The sequence below is a fragment of the Galleria mellonella genome, unplaced genomic scaffold, assembly GCF_026898425.1.
Source record: "Galleria mellonella isolate WM207_F2 unplaced genomic scaffold, CSIRO_AGI_GalMel_v1 utg377, whole genome shotgun sequence".
Classification (NCBI taxonomy): domain Eukaryota; kingdom Metazoa; phylum Arthropoda; class Insecta; order Lepidoptera; family Pyralidae; genus Galleria; species Galleria mellonella.
In genome coordinates this window covers 601260-624789 of record NW_026442089.1, presented here as the reverse complement: position 1 = coordinate 624789, position 23530 = coordinate 601260, and the positions used below count along the sequence as shown (strand labels likewise).

Genomic DNA, 23530 nt, shown 5'->3' with positions numbered 1-23530 from the left:
TAGAATGGCAAACAAGCTGACGGCTCACCTGATGGAAACTGGTAACCATCGCCTTTAGACATGAGCAGTACCATGGACATAACAGAGTATACTGTTTCACCCATGATACCCCCCATACGTTGCCATTCCTGAGGACTCAGGTGTTATTCCTCTGTACCCTGTAAGTTCACGCCATATCCCACCCTTCAAACTGAAACACAGCCATGCAAACACAACTGCTTCACGGTTGAAACACGAATAGGACAGAGGTATCCAAGTAATCGACTTTTGTACAAAGTCAAAATAAACAGTGTACTTAAACGGTGTACTTAAACTTAAGATCTTATATCGTCATAGTCGTAGAATACTGACGGATCTGTCAAAGATTACATGTAAAGATTCGTCAGTATTCTACGACTATGACGATATGTGGAATTTACAAAACTCCTATAAAACAATGAATAAATATCTAATTCAGAACATATAGTGTAAATAACAGTCAATATTAGGTACAGAAACTATCATAAGGTCAAAAATCTTCATTGCTAGCATTCTTATCACGTCGACCTCCACGTGGTTCCATTTAGAAACCATCGTGGTTAATTCTTGTTAAATTCGTCACGATGGACCAACTGGCCTGCTTTCATTCTCATCTATCATTCCTCACAGATGCTCTGCCAGCGTATACCGATAGCGTAGGCAATGTTACCATTCCATTTTTACCAATTAAAAAAAATTATGCACTTTCAGATTGGGCTTTTATGGTGTACTATTTTTTTCTCTTTCTCTCTGTCTCGTTTCGTTTATGTAGGAACAGATCTTTTAGTTCTCATGCACCAGACCTATTTATTTAAATTTTAATACGCTGTGAAATGCACATTTTGCGGACTTAACATCGGACGGTGTTCTCTACCAGTTAACCATTGGGTAAACTGAGAAATAAGTATCTTGTCTGTTCTTGGTAGATTTCCTGGCTTATTAAAGTTAAAAAAAAAACAAACTATCGGGACAGTGCTTATTACGCATCTTTGTCGCAAAATGTTTTACATACTCGTATTATAACCAGGTAACCAAACCAAGAGGACGAAATAACATTTCATGTTTTGCCAAAATATTTGAGCATAGACGATCAATTGGCACAAATCCTATTATAATTTTCTTCTCAAAGACCTGCCATAAACCCGTCATATCGCCTTAATTACGATAGTGCATTTAAAATATGAGCCAACATTGAGAAAGTTCAAAATTAATTGTCTACTCGTCAGAAGCTAATGCGATAATACACAAATTACTCCATGTACTCTCGCTTCCTCAAACATTCCTGATAGAATGATATGGGGAATGGACAGCCCCATCAGTATCTATACCGAAAAGTTGACATACAATTTGGCTCGAGTATAGTTCCCATCATTATTGCCAACCCTGAAATAATTCGATGCAAATCCGTTGCACTATAGCCAACATAATGGTTTCAACAAAAACATTATATCGTCTGCTACAGTTGGAATAACGCAGCAAGAGTTTAACCATTCGCATGGATCTATCTTATTTGAATACGTACATAAAATTTCTGGATTTAATTACTTCGGTTGGATAATTATGTTAATCATTAACAATATAATTAAATTCTAACTATATGATGTTTCTACATATATGAAATATGTTCAATAAAAAATAATATAAAAGATCTTAGGACCAATAGATGTTAAAATAATATTTTTTAGAATTTTTGTTTGTCTGTATGTCTGTATTTTTGCTCTGATATCAAGTAAAAATTAATTGATTTTTATTTCTGTACAGACAGAATACGTTTTTTTCTTATTCCGTTCAAGAATACAAGCATTAGTTTAATAAATAAATATTCTAACAAAATAATTGTACATCGACTAGTAAATACTAAAATAAAAATGAAAATCAATTACAGAATGATATGACACTGTGGTGATTACAGTGCATTATTAGCATATGTTGGATTTACTTGTCATTAAAATATATCGTCATAGTGGTAGAATACTGACGGATCTTTATATGTAATATTTGTCAGATCCGTCAGTATTCTACGACTATGACGATATAATACAGAAAATTTTCACATTTCACGTGTACATTTTATAAGTTTTTTTTTTATACAACTTAGAATGGCAAACAAGCTGACAGCCCACCTGATGGAAAGTAGTAACCGTCGCCTATAGACATGAGCAGTACCATGGACATAACAGAGTATACTGGTTCGCCCATGATACCCCCCATGCGTTGCCATTCCTGAGGACTCAGGTATTATTCCTCTGTACCCAGTAAATTCACGCCATATCCCACCCTACAAACCGAAACACAGCCGTGCAAACACAACTGCTTCACGGTTGAAACACGAATGGGATAGGATGGGAATAATATTTATAATATTAGTAACGTATATTAATCTATCAATTTATTTATTGCATTTTACAATATTATTATAAAAGATGTTAGTAATTGATACAGTACATTGTAGACCGTGTCGGGCGCAGCGATTAGAAGCGACGAGGGCGACGATCCTTAAATGTTCATAAAGATTTCAATAATTAAATCATTCATTTTAATTAAATTATAATTAAATTCCAAATTAATTTAATGATTTTAACGATTTTTTTTTATTTCCGTATGTTTTATTTTAATTCTATTTTAATGCAATTTAATATTATAATCATAATTAGATTTAGCATGTTCTATTTGAAAGAGGAGTTGCAAATCTTTGAAACTTGTTTACATCCATAAGACAAGTTAAGAAAGTGCATTTTCGGCACGTGCCACTCTGTTATCTCTGTCTAAGCGGCAAAAGATTTAGAACTTATATGTATATATAAGTACTAAATCCTTTGCATATAGGTATATTTTTCTATATATATATATATATATATATATATATATATATATATATATATATATATATATATATATATATATATATCAGCTTAATTAATCGTTGAATAATCTTATTTTTCAATATATATATAAAAAATTTAAAAAAAATATATTTTGGGGAGGGTCCTTTCATATTCATTCATTTTTAAACGTATTAACAAACACCGTGACACGAGAATTTTATATATAAGATGATATTCATTCATTTTAAAACATATTAATGTTATTATCTTGCAAATTATTTATTTCATTTATAATTTGATTTTATCAGTCCAATGCACTGCCATTAACTCTCTCTGTTTAATGTAACGGTTAACTGTTAGAGAATGCCATCAGGCATTATGTCCGCCCTGTAGACATATTTCAAATGTGAGTAAAAGAATAAATAACCAAATTATATTGATTAATAAAATTATAACAATCATAAAAAAAAAACAGAGATAATCTAAAGAAATGTTTTAACGGGGGAGGGGGGGGGGAGGGATTGTTAGTATGGAGTCTAGCAACCCCCTTGCTAGCAATATCAGGTCGACTTCCACGCGGTTTACCCTGGAAACTATTGTGGTTAATTCTTGTAGATTCATCACGATGGGCTAACTGACCTGCTTTCATCCTCACCTATCATTTATCACCGTTGCCCTGCCAGTGTATACCGATAACGCAATTGGGATTACTATTTCATTTCCATCCATTAAAAACAATTGTTTCAACGTAAAATCCAAAATCTCATTTACCAGAGGGAGACTTTGTACAAAAGTCGATTGCTTGGGTGCCTCTGTCCCATTCGTGTTTTTACCGTGAAGCAGTTATATTTGCATGGCTGTGTTTCGGTTTGAAGAGTGGGATATGGCGTGAATTTACTGGGTACAGAGTAATAACACCTGAGTCCTCAGGAATGGTAACGCATGGGAGGTATCATGGGCGAAACAGTATACTCTGTTATGTGCATGGTACTGCTAATGTCTATAGGCGACGGTTACCACTTTCCATCAGGTGGGCCGTCAGCTTGTTTGCCATTCTAAGTTGTATAAAAAAAAATTCAAAAACATGCATCTTACATGTACTAAATATAAAATACTAAAAATGTAACAGAAACTAAACACAAATTGATATAACAATGGTATCTCATATACAATACTATATGAAGACAGAATTCATGAAAATAAACCATGGAAGTGACAGGTACCATGTATGTACATACAAACGACGAGAGCTCATGAATATTTCAACAGAAGGTTGTATAATAAATAAATAATACACTATTTTGTATGATATAGGTAACACAGTTGATGTAAGATGCTTAGATTATATAAACAGGGTGTCTCCATACAAATGTTTCGAGAAAACCGGGTCGACTTTTTCATACGATATTGCGTGATAAATAGTTATCAATGTTTCCTTTATAACTTTTATATTTATTTTTGCATCTTTTTAATTAGTAAAAACACATTTTATTTATTAAATAATAATAATAATAAATAATTAAATATAGAATAAATTTACATAGATATACGTTATATTATGTGCGTAAGTATATAGAACACAGACAAAAAAAAGGAATCAGCTAATTTTTTTTTTATACAACTTAGAATGGCAAACAAGCTGACGGCCCACCTGATGGAAAGTGGTAACCGTCGCCTATAGACATGAGCAGTACTGTGGACATAACAGAGTATACCGTTTCGCCCATGACACCCCCCATGCGTTGCCATCCCCGAGGACTCAGATGTTATTCCTCTGTACCCTGTAAATTCACGCCATAATAATAGCCATGCAAACATAACTGCTTGACGGTTGAAACACGAATGGGACAGAGGTAACGCAACGACTTTTGTACAGTCTCCCTCGGGTCCCCTAGGGGGAGGCTTATGTTCAGCAGTGGACAGTTATGGTATGATGCTGATGTAAAATTAATTCACCAATTACATAAGTGTAATGGTATTAAATCATCTGCATTGACGATGATAACCCATGTGTGAAATAAGATAGCACTTGGATTGATTGCCTATTATCTCTTGTCACAGTTGATAACGTTAAATGCCTATTACATTACTAATTAGCTGGATATTCCTTCAAGATGGAATATCACTAGATTATGAACGAATGAACGGCAAACCTTTGACCCGTACACAAACAATAAACAAAATAAATATTTAAATAATGTACTATATCACTACATATTATAAAAGCAAAGTTCTCCGCCGCGTCTGTCTGTCTGTTCGCGATAAACTCATAAACTACTGCACTGATTGTCATGCTTTTGCCACTAATGGATAGAGTGGTTTCCGAGGATTTATTAAGATTTTTTTTTCTACATGGGCTAAAATATTATTTGTTGGAGGTGTCAGAAAAAAAATAAGCCGTCTGCGAGCTTTCGATGAAAACGTGCCCGGGCCGCGCGGGCGCCTCATGATTCCGCGCGTAAAAAACTCCCACAAAGCCGGGGTAGGTTGCCAGTTTAACGTAAAATAGTAAAACATGTAATGAAAGAAATTAAGTGTCTAATATGCGAAATACGGAATATTTGAAAAAAAAATGTTTATATATATGTATATTTAGTGAAAATGTTTATACATATCTATAGTTCTGAGATAGGTTTTTGTGTTATTTACTTTATATGATCACAAATCTGCAAGCGTCAGTCTGTATGTCAAACTATACTCTACTCGGTTGAAAAATTTCAAACACGATCCGAAAAACCTTAACAGCATCTTTTAACTATTTAGCCCTAGTGCGTTACTATATAATTACACAAAGGAATATCATCAGATGGCATATTCCTTAACATTTTTTTCATTTTTAAAAATAACTTAACTTTTTAATATGATCTATCTTAAAAATATGCTTTTGAAGTATCTATATATCACTATAGCTTTACCCACATATTTTATAATATAAAATATTCTATTGAGAGATGTTTTATGCAAACATATACTAGTTGAGTTTATGTGTTAGGGATATTGTCCTCTATTTTTTTTACATCACTGAGTTAGCAAATAATCATACGACTCACTTGATGGTAAGCAGTTATCGTAGCCTAATAACGCCTGCAATACCAGGAGTATTACTCGTGCATTGCCGACCCTGAAGAAACACATGCTATAGTCTTTTAGGAAAACCTCGGCAGGGAGCTCAATTCATTCTCATTTCCATTCCATTCTATTGATCAGTCCAGTTCTTATTCGGTAAGGGTACATGAGTACGCGACCCCGGCCTGTCAAACTGCTGCAGTTTCTAACTAGTATTTCCTGTAATCCTACTGGAGGCTATTTAAAAATTTTAAGAATTTAAAAATATTAGTTTGTGTCACTAAAGACTGACCTATTCGACATTTGCTTTTACTGCTAAATTACAGGAGACTTCCATTTTATCTTAAAAACTGTCAGGTCGTAAGTACTCATAATAAGTCTTCTATAGTCAGTGGTGGCAACATTATCATTTGTCAAAAATAGAGAGGTACATAACAAATTTAAACAAAAGAAAAATCAGAGTAAACTGAACAGAAAAAAAAGGAGAATAATAAACTCGTTGAAATAACAAAAATATTTTTCATATGCCAGTACGAATAGCTAATCCGTGTGAAAGTACAGATTACAGAGATAGTACAAATGTACAAAAGTCTAAATTACATGAGTAAAGTAAGAAACGCCGAAGCCAGCATAAGCAGAAACCATAAACAATCCTATTAGCTGACGAGCGTAGATTGGAATTAAAGAATTTCGTTTACCGTCAAGCGCGTCAAGACGAGATATTTTTGCTAATAAAAAACTCAAACTAATTTGAAACAGTCACATGTCATATGGGGAAAGTCATAGGGGTCACCTTGATACTAGTACAAGAATTACAAAATGTCAACTTAGATAAGATTGTTAAGATAATGCAATCTAATAATAGAAATATAGAGAAATATTTATAAATGTCACTGCTGGTGTTTGAATTAAAAAAAATATATAATTTTTCTTGTTAAATTTGTACCCGTAGTAGGTTCCTGACTCAGCGGTAAATAGATAAATTTGGATATATCATCCAACGCTATCCAGTCTTCAAGTTTATTCCTTTCCAGAGTCTATTAAAGTCGAAGTGATTGTAACTCCAGCTTGCAACATAGTTTTATTGTGAATTTTAACTGCCGAGAGTAGATTTAATCTACGTTGGAGACTAGGCGTGCTCGTCTCATAAAAAAGATGCTTGATAAAAAAAACAAAAATACAAAACAAGAAGACGGTTTGGTATGCATGAGATTTTTTTATTAAGATAAAGATTAACAACTTTTTAATGCAATAATGAGCGTATTGCTTTATGTAAATAAAGTCCGGATTTTGATTTTCTATACCATGTATTATTGACTCATGATACCCCACTGCTAAGCTAAGGTCTCGCCCATTTCCTTTCAAAATTTCCTGATCTGCATCATCTCGATTCTCATTTGGGCTAATTTAGGAAATGGACTCCGAGTGTTCTAGGCTGTGCTCTTATATGTTCACTATAACATAAGGTGATGGAATACGTCCTAGCTGGAGCATCAGAACATGAGTGATCATATTAAATTTGACACAAAAGCCTTCTGTACTAATTTTGAACGTTAACTTATTTTATTATATATTATAGTATTTTTTTTATACAACTTAGAATGGCAAACAAGCTGACGGCCCACCTGATGGAAAGTGGTAACCGTCGCCTACAGACAATGAGCAGTACCATGGACATAACATAGTATACTGTTTCGCCCATGATCTACCCATGCGTTGCCATTCCTGAGGACTCAGCTATTATTTCTCTGTACCCTGTAAATTCACACCATATCCCACCTTTCCAACCGAAACACAGCCATGCAAACACAAATGCTTCACGGTAGAAACACGAATGGCACAGAGGTATCCAAGCAATCGACTTTTGTACAAAGTCTCTCTACTGGATATACACTAATAATATAAAATCATTTCATCTCGACGAAATATTAAAACTTGTAAATACTTTTCGAATTAATATAGTAAATTAAACAGTAAATCGCCTTAATACCGGACCCCTCGCGATCATAACGGTATCCATTCATGTAGCAATTATATTTATCATAAAGATAATTGACTAAATGCAAAACAAAGCAGCAATAAATGCAAGGGGTTGAAAAACGTTACTGTTGTTGAGTTACGAGGGTCGTTCTGAACAGTTAAACTGTATAAATTAGATGTCTTTGCCTTATTATAATAATACGTTTAGATAAAATATTAAAACAATATTTTATAACATACAATATATAAATATTTGACAATTAAACGGTGCCCCGTGTAGGTGCAAACTGAAAATTAGCACATTAGTCCAGCAAAAGCTGAGTTTGTACCTATTGCCAGGCATACGGATACTGCACAATGTATTTATTTATTTATTAATATATGTACATTACAATGTTTCCAATAAAACTATTGAAAATATTTTTTTTTTATACAACTTAGAATGGCAAACAAGCTGACGGTAGAAATGTTTTAAGAGGGACGTTGCTACCCATTCCTCGAACATAAGTTTCCTTAGTCGCCTCTTACGGTACTCACGGGAAAAGAAGGGGCTGCCTATTCTATGCTGGGACCACACGGTCCGGAATTAATTGTAATTCAAGTTAATTACTTAGATCATGTCAACTTTTGAAACTAGTCTCATAAAAATCTATGATAGTAAAGTTATAATTACGATCGTATCAGTATAAAAGTTTCACGACATTAGTTTCAAGTTACGCCTGTAAAATAAGTAGTTTACTAGTTTTATTAAAAATAAGTTAAAATTGTCATCCGCAAAAACATCGCCTTCAGTTAAGTGGCAAAATCAGTTTTTTTTTTTTACTTATTGAAGAGCCTCGCGATTGGTCACGATCTCACGTGATGGAAAACATTGAGGTGGTCTAAAATGGGACTCGCGGACCCACGAATAGTTTATTCACATTTTTTTTATACAACTTAGAATGGCAAACAAGCTGACGGTCCACCTGATGGAAAGTGGTAACCGTCGCCTATAGGCATGAGCAGTACCATGGACATAACAGAGTATACAGTTTCGCCTATGATACCCCCCATGCATTGCCATTCCTGACTCAGATGTTATTCCACTGTACCCTGTAAATTCACGCCATATCCCACCCTTCAAACCGAAACACAGCCATGCAAACACAATTGCTTCACGGTAGAAACACGAATGGGACATTTGTCATAAATTTAGATATTTTGATTGGTAATTAAGGTAGTAATAGAAGCATTATCAATTCCTATATAACTGTCTTACTTTAAATCGACGCCAGGGCCGTAGCTAGACCCATGTTTAAGGTAGGGCAAAACAACTTTTTGTTAGGGCAGAAGCCATAATTGACTTACAAAAAGCGATCTAAAAGATCTATCTAATTTTCTTGGGGTTTTTCATTTTAAGTTAGGGCATTGGGCCTTTTAAGGTAGGGCATCCCCCCCCCCCCCCCACCATCTACGGCCATAATCGCCGCTTATATTTTATTTTAAATTTAACTATTGTATCATCTTTGAATGTGTTAATATACATACGTTGTTGTGATAGTTTAATAAATAAATTATAAAAATTTATGTATTCCTTGTCTTGTAATGTTGAGTGGCGATCACGTAAGGGTAAACGCAGTGTAGGACGACGCCCCACTAGATGGAGTGACGACCTGAAATGCGTTGCAGGGAGTCGGTGGATGCAGGTGGCTCAGGACCGTTCTTTATGACAGTTGATGGGGGAGACTTATGTCCAGCAGTGGACGGATATTGACTGAAATGATGATGACAAATGTTTTCTCTTAACCCAAAGGTTTTCTATAAGAGATCGCCCTAGCGATAAGACTGCCTTCTGTACCTTTGTATGTATATTTTAATCTGTACTCCATGCTAGTGTATTTCATTTGAAATGTTTAAAAATCATTGTTTAATTTGAATATAAAACATATACCAGAGGGAGACTTTGTACAAAATTCGATTGCTTGGGTACCCTTGTCCCATTCGTGTTTTAACCGTTAAGCAATTGTGTTTGCATGGCTGTGTTTCGGTTTGAAGGGTAGGATATGGCATGAATTTACTGGGTACAGAGGAATAACAGCTGAGTCCTCAGGAATGGCAACGCATGTGGGGTATCATGGGCGAAACAGTATACTCTGTTATGTCCACGGTACTGCTCATGTCTATAGGCGACGGTTACCACTTTCCATCAGGTGGACCGTCAGCTTGCTTGCCATTCTAAGTTGTATAAAAAAAATATTTCTGGTGCAATAAAGAATTTAAGATAAACAAATATTTGTTTTTAGAAATAGAAACATTACTCATGTACTTGGTACATTCAAATAAGAATAATGATATTCTGAAGACGGAAAACATTGCATTATCGAACTGAGCGGCCCTAGCAAAACTAGTTATAGTCCGTAGCGAATTTCAGTTCTATTCATACTAGTATTAGAGTTGAAAGTTACATGTCGTGTGCGGAACTCATGAATGTTGGAAAGGTAGGTAATGAAGTAAGTTTGCTGACTTTGAAACTTCATCAAGTTACCTTTTCGATGTTACATGATAAACATTACATTAAGTACGAACATTGGACCCATTAACTTGTTTTATTTAAATACTCACTTCCAACCCTGACTTTACAGGGGGGAAAGGGATTGTTAGTAATAGAGACTAAAAATCCCATTGCTAACAATATACCTAACCAGGTCGATCTCCACGCGGTTCCCCCTGGAAACTATCATGGTTAATTCCTGATGAATTCATCGTGATGGGCTAACTGGCCTGTTTTCATTCTCATCTATCACCCTTCACTGGTGCTCCGTCAGCGTATCCCGTTAGCGCAGGCAGAGTTACCAATCCATTTTCATCCAACAAAAAAAAAGCCCTGAATTTACACTTTTTTTTTTTTAAGTAAGAAAAGACTTCTGTTGTAACAAAATCAGTTACTTTGATTTCTGAACTAAACTGCTGAAGCGATTTTATTAAAACTTCTTTGGAATCAAATTGTAAGTATATCCTTTCAGATAAAATATAAATTTTTATATATTTTTAATTTGCAAAAGATATTTTCTTAATTGTACAATACTATCATACCTACTTGTACAACAATTAGACCCATTACCTTAAGGTTGTCTTGAAAAGATTGCTCTCAGCAATAAGACCGTCTCACTGTACTTATACAATTGTATCGTTGTGTTTGTAAATTGTCTCGCTTATTTCCTATATTGTATAATGCAAATCAATTATACTTATTCATACTCATTCATACAAAACGAATTTTCCAAATCGGTTTAAAACTGACGGAATTGTGAGGTATTTATTATTATTGAAAAACAGGCTCTTTCCAGGTAGAAAAAGCTATAACATTGCGACCTTTCCAAGATCTTTTGTGCTCGCCCTTTTTTTTTAAAGTTCGCTGCCAACTCCTAACATTGATAGGAATTTTAACATGTTTTTTTTTTATAGCGATGTTTTTTATCTCCTCCGAATATAAAGTATATTTTCCAAAGGACATATATCGTTTATGTATGAGTGAGCTGCAACCACAAATCAAATGCCGCGGCTTTTCTTCCTCGTTGTGACAAAATCTGCAAACACATTTTGGGTATAAGCCTAGTTGGGCCATGTGCTTGTTCAGTTTGCAGTATCCAGTGAGGGCTCTTGTTTATACACACATATTACGTTTACTCGAAAGAACATTTTTTTAATTTTTTGAAAACCAAAACTTTCGAGTGATTTAACCCTGGCAAAAAGAGCGAGCTATTAGTTTCTGCTTCTAACCTTTCAAGTTTAAAGTGTCTGATCTTTAGGCATCGAGGTTTGCGAGTTATAAGGTAACAAATACAAAGAAATACAACCGAATTGAGACCCTCTTTTTTTTACACAATACACTTTAAGCACACCACTGTGTTAGTCAAATTTATCCAAAATTTATTATTATTATTATTAGGACCCTGCGGGTTGGCGAGGCTCGTGCTGAAAATCAGCGCTATAGTGCCCCTGACACTACAGCAAAATGCTGAGCACGCACCACATTTTGCAGGCATTGCGTTGCACACACACACACACACACACACACATTTTGGATGAAACTATTATAATACGAATTGTTTTTTTTTCTTCTTTAATTTTATTTTCTTTATATATAAATATTTTGTGTGTAGTTTCGTTATTATAATTCTTAATATTTTTTTTTAACCCCAGTGTGGTGACTACACCCACACTGGGGTTAAAAAAAATTATTATACATATTTCTGTAAAATAAAATTTCTTTCTTTCTTTCTTTTTGAAGTCGATGGAAAACAATGGGTATTTTACTAATTATATGTAGATAAAAAATCTCTATACATATCAATTCAATGTAGACAAGAGAGTCACTGAATTTATATTTCCAGAAGCCACCCAAATGAGTCAGCAGCGTAGTACCGATGTCAGAGCGTCTAGACTTGCAGAAGGCACAGTCTTTTGACGGTAACCCCGTTTATCTCTTACAATCGACTATCAATATAAAAAGATATAGCGATTCCGTAGCTATTGACCGTGTAAGTAATTATACGTATTTTTATACGTAAGTTCACCAGAGGGAGACTTTGTACAAAAGTCGATTGCTTGAGTACTTCTGTCCAATTCGTGTTTAAACCATGAAGCAGCTGTGTTTGCATGGCTGTGTTTCGATTTGAAGGGTGGGATATGGCGTGAATTTACTGGGTACAGAGGAATAATACCTCAGGAATGGCAACGTATGGGGGGTATCATGGGCGAAACAGTATACTCTGTTATGTCCATGGCACTGCTCATGTCTATAGGCAACGGTTATCACTTTCCATCCAGTGGGCCGTCAGTTTGTTTGCCATTCTAAGTGGTATAAAAAAAAAGTATTTTTAAGTATTTTTTTTTTATTTTATGTGTTTGCTTTTCACGAATTACTCTAGCACATAATGTAATTAGATTATAACCTAGCCGAATCACAAATGTAATTAGTACTTAAGTTTTTTTTTTATGGTTGTGATCTGTTTTATGTGCCAATAAAATAAATAAATACGCATTTATTAGCATGTTTATTTATTTATACTTTATTGTATACACTAAAATATATAAACGACAGAGAGGTAGAGGTGAGCTTAACTTTACAGAAATACTTTTTCCAGACAACCCAAATTGGGAAGGAGCATCAGTGTTGGTTTATTTAGTAACACACGATTCCGAGTAACGAATTTAAATTTTTAAATAACAATAATAATATAGAATCATTTATGTAGCTACAAAACATTAATTACTACTTTATAAATTAAAATTCTGTAGTAGCAACTGAAATGGTCCCCACTCGGCAAGCTGCAGCGTGGTGCTGCAGCGTTGATTTACAGTGCTCATCATGCAATCATGTTTGTGCAACAATTAGACAACATTTTGTTGTTTATTGGTGCGTATCCCAAAAAAAAACCAACTTCAATTATGACAAAATAAGTTATTTTATTTTAAAAACACAACCACCCTTTGGAATCAACTTCCAGCAGCAGTATTTCCGAACCGATACGACAACATAACCTTCAAGAAAAGAGCATATTCCTTTTTAAAAGGCCGGCAGCATGCCTGCAATGCTGTAGGTGTTGTGGGTGACCATGGGCGGCGGTAGTCACTTACCATCAGGTGAGCCGCATGCTCGTTTGGCCCCTGTGTTGTAAAAAAAAAACAACTACGGAACCGAGCATGTTGAAGTCTCTATGGGACCTGTAAGTATATCTTTTCAGATAAAAAAAGAATTTTCCAAATCGGTTTAGAACTAACGGAGTTATGGGGTAACAAACATAAAATAATACCACCGAATTGGCACGTCCTTTTTTTAATTCCGTTGAAAAAGTATTGTATATTAAAAATAGAACGAAAAGAACAGACACGGTATTGGACAGTATAACAGTCTAGATTTCTAGAAGTAAATATCTTGCAGAGAAAACAAAGAGTATTGAAAACTTTACTTTGACTAGCGGAATCCTGTGAAGTTCCTCATTAATCTGGATAAAAACATCCTGTATATTAATCCTGCACATGCTTTATCTACATACCAGATTTAATTCAAAATCTGTTGATAAAACACCCTGTATATTAATCCTAAACACGCTCTATCTATGCACTAGGTTTAATTCAAAATCTAACTATTTAAGCGTCAATTTAATAGTCGTAACAAACATCCAAACATCTTTACATTCATAATATTAATACAAGATTTACTCGCACACTAATAAACTACGTTAAAATCAATACGGCAAACCTTCGAACCCTATATAAGCTTTATTACCCGATTTTACGCTATATTCCTCAAATAAATCCGATTATATTTTCAAACGTAAAAGAAGTGAACCGAAACCGAACAATATTAAATAAACATGCAATAAACATGTTGCAACATGTCCGTTATGTCGCGTTGAAACGTCGCGCGTTCCGGTCGTTACTTCGGAACATAAATGTGGGTGACCCATCCTCGTTCTCCGATCGAGAGATGCGCCTCCGACCGCCTATCGTGATATATACCGCTAGTATATGTACATATACAATATATTTGATAACACACTGCCAGTAATTTGTTAACCGATATAGAATAATTTTTATCTATAACGTATTAATAAAAAAAAAAAACTTACTAAAATGTACCTAAAAATAAATGACGAACAATTAAAAATAAAAATTTTATCGTTTTTGAATAGTCTTTTCTTGTGATTCTGCCGCCCATTCGAATTTTTTTTTTGTTATACAACTTAGAATGGCAAACAAGCTGACGGCCCACCTGATGAAAAGTGGTAACCGTTGCCTATAGACATGAGCAGTACCATGGACATAACAGAGTATACTGTTTCGCCCATGATACCCCCATGCGTTGCCATTCCTGAGGACTCAGGTGTTATTCCTCTGTACCCAGTAAATTCACGCCATATCCCACCCTTCAAATCGAAACACAGCCATGCAAATACAACTGTTTCACGGTTGGAACACGAATGGGACAGAGGTACCCAAGCAATCGACTTTTGTACAAAGTGTTCCTCTGGTAAATGCAATTTGAATTAAAAAGAACGTGCAAAAAACACAGCTGTTGCTTTTTTTTTTTTTAAATATTAGAATTTTATAAATTAGGAATTTATATGACCACAAATTACTGGGCAGTATCAGATTGTAAATTTACCCCCTTATTCAGAAAAACTGAAACCTACAAGAAACGTATTTAAATTCTTAAACTATTTTGTCACTTTCTTTCACACTTGGAATGTAGCATAAAAGAAAGAGACAAAAAAGTTCAAACAGCAAAAACTTGTAAATATCAATACATCTAATATTTAAAATTCTCGTGTCGCGGTGTTTGTTACCAAACTCCTCTGAAACGGCTTTACCGGTTTTTATGAAATTTTGTATGCATATTGGGTAGGTTTGAGAATCGGCCAACATCTATTTTTCATACCCCTCAATGATAAGGGTGACCCACCCCTAAATATTGTTTATTTATTTTTTGACAAAATCTTTTATTTTTATTTTATTATAATTTTAACATTGAAAAATACATACAAATTCAAATTTTCACGCCTTTACGATCAACCCCTGTTTTTTAATCGCGATTTTTATATGCCGCAATAGGGTTTTAAGATGGCAATTGAATATAATAATTGTAGTACGATAAATTTTATGTATAGTTCTCGAAATAATGTATATGGTAAAACAACGTTTGCCGAGTCAGCTGGTATTATATAAATTACTAACAGTCCTCAGAATAAACCAGCCTTTATACCAGCACCCGTTCACGAGTATGACGAATGAGCCAGCCATTATTGCGTTCAATAATATTTTAGGGAAATCAGTAACAAAAAAATCCTTTTTCCAATACAAATAGTTCCTATGCTGTAAATCGAACCCGAGACCTCGTTTGTCATATAATGCCCCAATATTACGTTATGGAGATCGTCAATGGAAAACATTCATTTTTTCGCCTCGTAAACTTTCAACATAGCGTCTATATTTATTGTGATCATACATTCAGAATGATCTACAATTATTAATATTTCTATTTATTATATAAAATACATATTATTTTTCAAACATTTTAATGTAGTTGTCATTGAATAAAACATATAAATTTTCAACCCATATTTTTTCGAGTGTTCACTTTAGATTAACTAATTTGGTTTCAGTTATTTTTTTTTATACAACTTAGAATGGCAAACAAGCTGACGGCCCGCCTGATGGAAAGTGGTAACCGTCGCCTATAGGCATGAGCAGTAACATGGACATGACAGAGTATACTGTTTCGCCCATGATACCCCCCATGCGTTGCCATTCCTGAGGACTCAGGTGTTATTCCTCTGTACCCAGTAAATTCACGCCAAATCCCACCCATCAAACCGAAACACAGCCATGCACACAACTGCTTCACGGTTGAAACACGAATGGGACAGAGGTACCCAAGCAATTGACTTTTGTACGAAGTCTCCCTCTGTTACCTTTCACATACCCTGTATAATTCTAATAGGTATAATGGAACTTATCTACTTAGGGTTATTTATTCGATTCATTAATAAACTTAAAAAGATATCAACTTATACCGATACAACGAAAACCTATAGAAATTATCAAAGAAACAAATGTCATTTCCATCCATTTGCTGGTACCCGGAAATAATTTACATCGGGGGGAAAAAAAGCCTACAAGGCGGGGGAGGGCTGCCGACGCAGCTGTCAAGTTATTAGCGGATTAAAAGGAGTGCTGTGTTTACTTTTACTATCATAAGCCCTCAAGATTGTAGTTTTGGAGATTGAAGAGTAATGTTGTAATGTTAATTCTGAATTCTGATGGGGAAGCGAGAGGGATTAGTAGACTGTTAGCATTTTGAGGGTAATAATATTCGACATACCATTTTAGGGAAATAATATTTGACTTACCATTTTGGGGAAATAATATTCGACATACCATTTTGGGGAAGGTAATATTCGACATACTATTTTAGGGAAATAATATTTGTCATACCATTTTGGGGAAGTAATATTCGACATACCATTTTGGGGAAGGTAATATTCGACATACTATTTTGGGGAAGGTAATATTTGACATACCATTTTGGAGAAGACAACATTCGACATTCCATTTTGGGGAAGGTAATATTCGACATACCATTTTAGGGAAATAATATTTGACATACCGTTTTGGGGAAATAATATTCGACATACCATTTTGGAGAAGACAATATTCGACATTCCATTTTGGGAAAGGTAATATTCGACATACCGTTTTGGAGGAAATAATATTCGACATACCATTTTAGGGAAGGTAATATTCGACGTACCATTTTAGGGGAGATAACATTTGACATAGTCGGTATGGCCCGGCCATAGAATAAGCCACCTCTTTCTTTCCTGTGGGTGTCGTATGAGGTGACTAAAGGAACTTAAAAGTAGAGGGATATACAGCAGCCTCTCTGTTAAAACATCTTTAAAAGCCTAACTAAGGTTGCTAACCCGCCTGCCAAGCATAACAACTACTGACAAAACTCCCCTTATGGGGCTTATGTTCGGCAGTGAAGAGTTAACTGTCTATGTTTCGAAGAATATATTTAATTCCAATGAAGCAAGAGATAAATCTGTCACAGTTTCTCGGATTTCATAATAATAATTTGAGTCACTTAATAGTTGAATTTTTTTTTTATATAGATCGTATTCAAGCTCAACGCCTCATCCTCTCACCGTCATCTAAAATTTGGCATAATAAATCTAAATAGAACACAATGCACTATTCTTTATGCTATTTATACCTATTTATGCTTTAATTCTTTCTACGCAAAGGTTGTCTGGAAGAGATTGCTTAGCAATAAGACCGCCTTTTGTACTACACTATACTTATTAAAAATTGTTTAAGAATACTTATTATGTTGGTGCAATAAAGTGTTAAATAAATAACAATAATAAATATTTTTATTGACTTTTTTATGCAATTTAGAATAGCAAACAAGCTGATGGTCAATGAAAAGTGGTAACCTTCGCCTATAGACATGACATGGTACTGCACCATGGAAATAACAGAGTTTACTGTGCCGCCCATGATAGCCCTAATGCGTTCCAATTTCCAAGGACTAAGGTGTAATGCCTCTGCATCCCATAATTTCATTGCCATATCCCATCCTTCAAACCGTCGTATTAAAAGAATTACCATATGTAAATGTGGTACTTCTATTACAAGACAAATTAACTGTTTTCTTTTTGTTTCTTTATTTTTTTGTGTATTTATTCCTTTATCTCTTTTTATTGTGTATATCTATCTATGTCTGTTGTTATTTGCGTGCTGTAAGTAACGCAAATAAATTATACATCTATTTATCTAATATTATATCTTATATCATCAAAAACATACAAAATAAAATAATTTTGACTAGTTCTAAACATGGTAACAAATAACCAGAGAATTTTGTACAAATTTTGTACAACTTTGTACAAAAGTCGATTGCTTGGGCACCTCTGTCCCATTCGTGTTTCTACCGTGAAGCAGTTGTGTTTGCATGGCTGAGTTTCGGTTTGAAGGGTGGGATATGGTGTGAATTTACAGGGTACAGAGTAGTGAGTACTCAGGAATGGCAACGCATGGGGGGTATCATGGGCGAAACAGTATACTCTGTTATGTCCATGGTACTCTGCTCATGTCTATAGGCGACTATTACCACTTTCCATCAGGTGGGCCGTCAGCTTGTTTGCCATTCTAAGTTGTATAAAACCAAAAAAAAAAACTAAATATGTTTGATATACTTGCAAATACTGTCACCAATAAACCGAACGATTAATCCGATCCAAAAGACAACCCTCTTATTAAAATCCAACTAACCATTTAAGCTGCAAATATCCGGTCATAAATTATACACGCCTAAAAACAGGGGCATCCTTCGGCCACCCGGTGAAAATACAAATAATTTGATTGACTCTTTCTGTTTGTTTTGATGATTAATCGTAGTAGTAAAAGGAAGGCAGAAAGTAAGTGATACGGTCTTTTCCAGGTAAGGCAAGCAGGAAAATGATTCCAAGTATTTATCAGCATTTATAAAAGATATTAATGAATTAGTACATTAAATATGAACACGCAGTAATCGGTAATGTCATTTTTTTAAACAAGCATACAGCCCGTCTGGTGGTAAGATCACTGTAGCCTATGTACACCTGCAACACTAGTGGTGTCGCGTGCTCATTGCAAACCCTAAAAAAACCGGTGGGAAAGGGATTGTTAGTAATGCAGTCTAACTACCCCATTGCTAGCAATATACCCTATCAGGTCGACCTCCACGTGGTTCGCCCTGAAAACCATCGTTGTTAATTCTAGTGCAATTCATTACGATGGGCTAACTGACCTGCCTGCTTTCATCGTCACCTATCATCACTCACTGGTGCCTCGCCAGCGTATACCGTTAGCGCAGGCGGGGTTACCATTCCATTATCATCCATTAAAAAAAACCTTTATACGCCCTTTTGAAAGAAGACATTTTTAAAGAAGCAGTTACGACAGGTTTAAAATTCTAACGGTTCTAAAGCCACCGAAATCTTTAACATCCAAGGATGTATATCCGAGACGTTCGAAATGGAATCCATAAGAGTACATATGAATTCTTTCTTTCCCTTTTGTTACTGGTAAGTTTCATAAATTGATTTTGGTTTTAGAATCTAGTCCCAAGTATTTATTTATTTATTTCTTATTACATTCCATAATATAATTAGTACATAACATTTCAATTATGGACCCTGTTGGGCACAGCAAGTAGGAGAGAGGAGGATAACACACTTTTTTCACTTTAGAAATAGTCTAAGGATCTGTTACAATATTATCCAGTCATTGATATGATATAAGTAATGCAGATTTTGCATAATTAAAACTAGTTATGCATAAAATTCCTATTGAGGCCTTTGTATAGCAATAGACAGATGACGTCTGATACGATGACGATGCAGGAAATAGTCACGTTACCTGGCTAGTCCATAAGTATTGGCTGTTTTCCGCATGACTAGTTTCAAATCAGAGTTTGAGGTTCTGCAATAACCATTATTATATAAATACAACGATTTTTTCTTTTTTTATGCAACTTAAAATGTCAAAAATAAGCTGACGGCCCACCTGATGGAAAGTGGTAACCGTCGCCTATAGACATGAGCAATACCATGGACTGGATGGACTGGACATGGATTCTATAGGCGTTATTAGAATTAAACTATGGAATCTAAATACTATATTACCAATTAAACTATGGAATCTATCTAAATAAATCAAAATGTATGGCTAAATATGTTCCTGAGCACAAAACTCGAGAACGGCTAGACTGATTAGACTAGTTTATTTTTTTTTTTACAAATATTTATTAAAATCTGAGGAAGGTTTTTATTAAGAAAAAAGTAGAAGAAACTAAAAACTTATTTTTAAATTGCCATAAAAACTACTCCTAGATGTTAATTCTTAACGGATTAACCAAAAGTAATGAAATTTTTGTCTATACGTACTATGTGGAATGGGGAACACAGACTACTATTTATTCCGGTCAATCGACATATTCCAGTCACGTAGACGAAGTCGCGGTTAAAGTTAGTATAGTTATAAAAGTGATAATTATGCAGATGAAGTTTCTTTGATCGTTATTCAACAAGCGCATACAATTAATAAGTTCATATTACTTTATTCACGACAGATTGTAGGAAGCAAATAACAGTTTCTTAATATGCAGTTAACTTCAGTTGATACAAGAAATAATTAGTTGATACAAGAAATAATTAGAAATAGTGATCAAGAAATAATTCATATAGTCAATACTGATCTGAAGTTAGTTCTCTAAATTACACTTGGCAATTTATTGACTACTCTAGTCAAAAATGAAAAGTTTGAAAAATCCTAATGTGAAGTTACTTAGCGTTAAAGAAAATTTACAGAGGAAATAAAATTGGTAAGGTCTGACGTAGTTTTTTTATGTTATTACATATAACATATAAAATTTATAAAACTCTCGTTTTAAAATGAAATTTGGTGTGTCCATTTATTCCAATAAAAAAACCATTTAAAGACTTCGAAAATTTAACTAAAAAATCAATTCAGCCGAGAATGAGAAAAGAAAGAAACTCTGCTGTTGATTTTTATATTTTTTTTTAAGCAGCAACGGAATTTATATATTATGTCAGTTTACAATTTACTAGATTTATTAGGATAGACTTATATCTCTGACTTTTGAAGGGCAAAAAAATATTTAACAAATTTTAAAAACTATATAACATATTTTTTTAATGTACCCAATAGTGGAACATTTATCAGGCTATATATATAAACTATCATTTAAAAACCATGATATCCAGTTATTATTTTTAACAGAAGAATTCAATTTATACAGTCATAATTCGTAAATTACTGAATACTAAAATCATATGTATCGTAAATTATCAGGGCGGGTAATATAAGATTTTTTTATTTATAAGCATAGTACTTATTCCTTAGTACATGGTATCACCTATACTCGTACTATGCCCAAAAATAGAAAGTAATTTACTGTACTAGAAACAACCTTGCATATTTAAATATAATCTCCCATCAATTTAACATCAAATTATTTATTCTTGTAATATCACCATGCAATCGGTAACTAGCCAGCGGTGAATGGTATTAAGTGCAGAGTAATGGAAAAAGAGAGATTACAAAATCATAGACGGTTTCATCACAAAATGCAGACTGTAGCGGACTTTATAACTGTCTGTGAGCAGGGGGTCATCTGGAGGCATCCGGGGCGGGGGGGCGCGACCGCCAGTCGCACGCAAATGATACGCGGGCGACGCGCTCCGCATCGATCCACCATGTGCCCGGTACTGGTCCGCAGCCCCCCCCAACACCCGGACCAACCCCCACCGCCCGGCTCAACCCCCTCGCCCAGACACAAACACCCGTACGCATAGATAGACGCAAAGACGCACACCGCAATATAATGTGTTCTGCCAAATGAGCCGTTCCGAATATTAAGTCGTCTATGTTCAGAAAACCGATAGTCATTGAAACGAGAAATTATTGGGTACGGAACACTCATTAAGTATCGGCAACGGACCGATTGATTGATTTATAACTCAATCATTTGTATTTAATACATAACATGACTACATTTATTTCGACGACATATATATATTTAATATACGTTTAATATATTTTCAAAATTATCCTACCCACAATTACTATATAAGACATTAAATTTAACATATGAACACCAAATGTCAAAACTTATACTAGAAATTATAGTCAAGTTCAACAAAAAATATAATATAATTAGTATATTTCTACTCTACTCACATTTGATGAAATGCATCGTCCGTGTCCAATTACAGCAAATTAAACAAACTATTTCAAATCCTTAAATAATTTACAATTCATATAAAAAAAAGTAACATGAATGCAACAATTATTAATAACGACAAGCGATGGTTTTTCATTAGTTAAAGCGTGCGCTACCCCTCATGGGGGCGGTTAATTGAGTTCCAGCCACGTGGCACCAATTATTTACCTTCAGGTGAACCACGTGCGTTTGCCTTTATCGCGAACACCCCGCAATACTGTCGTGAACCAGAAAATTTCACTACCCCATACAAGTACATTGTTGCCATTGTACATATAGCAAAATACCGTATAAAATTATTGGCGAAGCGTTGTGGAGGAGCTAACTAAAAATGAAGAAATAAAATGGTGAATTTACAGACATTCGGATTTAATGCTTCTAGTTTGCACTTTACAGTGGATATTAAGCTCTACAGCTCGGGCATAAAGTTCAAATTGCATCACCTACCGCGACTGTACAGTACTAACGAAATAAATACGTACATGACGTTGCTGTGATTTTAGTTAACGTCACACAAATTTTTAGGACTCAACGTTAAAGTACGGAATGTTCCGCCTGAAAATTTTAGCTCAGCGTAAAATATTGGTCGGGACAAGCAAATTTGAGTGGTAAATCGCAAATGCTTTGCGGGATCGCTCGCGGTCAATACAGATGACATAAAATTTTACGAGACAACACAAAATTTAATGTCAGTACTAAATATGTACTTTATTATCTAAGAGTAAGCACTACAACTACTAATACTAAATCTACAGAAGCATTGCCTGGTAGTAAATAAACGAAAAATGTAGCATTCGAGCGTTCCAGTGACGACACCCCAAAATCTAGGGCACGTGATCTGCAGACACGCGACCGCAAGATTTCAACTCACATTAGGCACAAACGGGATACAGTCCAAGGAAATCTTATACCTAGAAGTTGGAGAAATTCAAACACAGTCAACAGTAACTTGCTGGTAATATTTTTTTCGTGTACGCTCGCGAATTCAGGTTCCGCGGAGTCCTCATTTGGTTAGTTCTATAGCGCCATTACACGTCCGTCACGCGCGGTGGCCACGGCTCGACTGAGGCGCCGGTGGTCCTCTCCCCCCGCCGGCGTCTCGCCGCCCCCTTGCTGCATCCTTCAAATGCTCCCTGATAATTGGGAGAAAATACTACATATAGTTGCAATTCGTGCCGCATGCCCTTTTTTCAGCGTGACTCAAACGTAATTGCAGTTATTGGGAGATCTTTGAACTCACAAGCGGTATTGCTATGCGCGACCACGTTGCCTTTTAAATGATTTTTGCTACAATGTTTTTTTTTTT

The 23530-nt window shown here is 34.9% G+C and overlaps 1 protein-coding gene across 1 annotated transcript in view; it reads right to left on the bottom strand.

Moving 5' to 3' along the window:
- LOC128201243 (uncharacterized) overlaps positions 1–23282 on the bottom strand; it is a 104630-nt gene extending 81348 nt beyond the window's left edge. Inside the window, exon 1 of the mRNA XM_052897627.1 lies at positions 23096–23282. The gene's annotated coding sequence lies outside the window, so the exon portion shown is untranslated. The remainder of the gene's footprint in view (positions 1–23095) is intronic.
- Between the last annotated feature and the right edge of the window lie 248 nt (positions 23283–23530).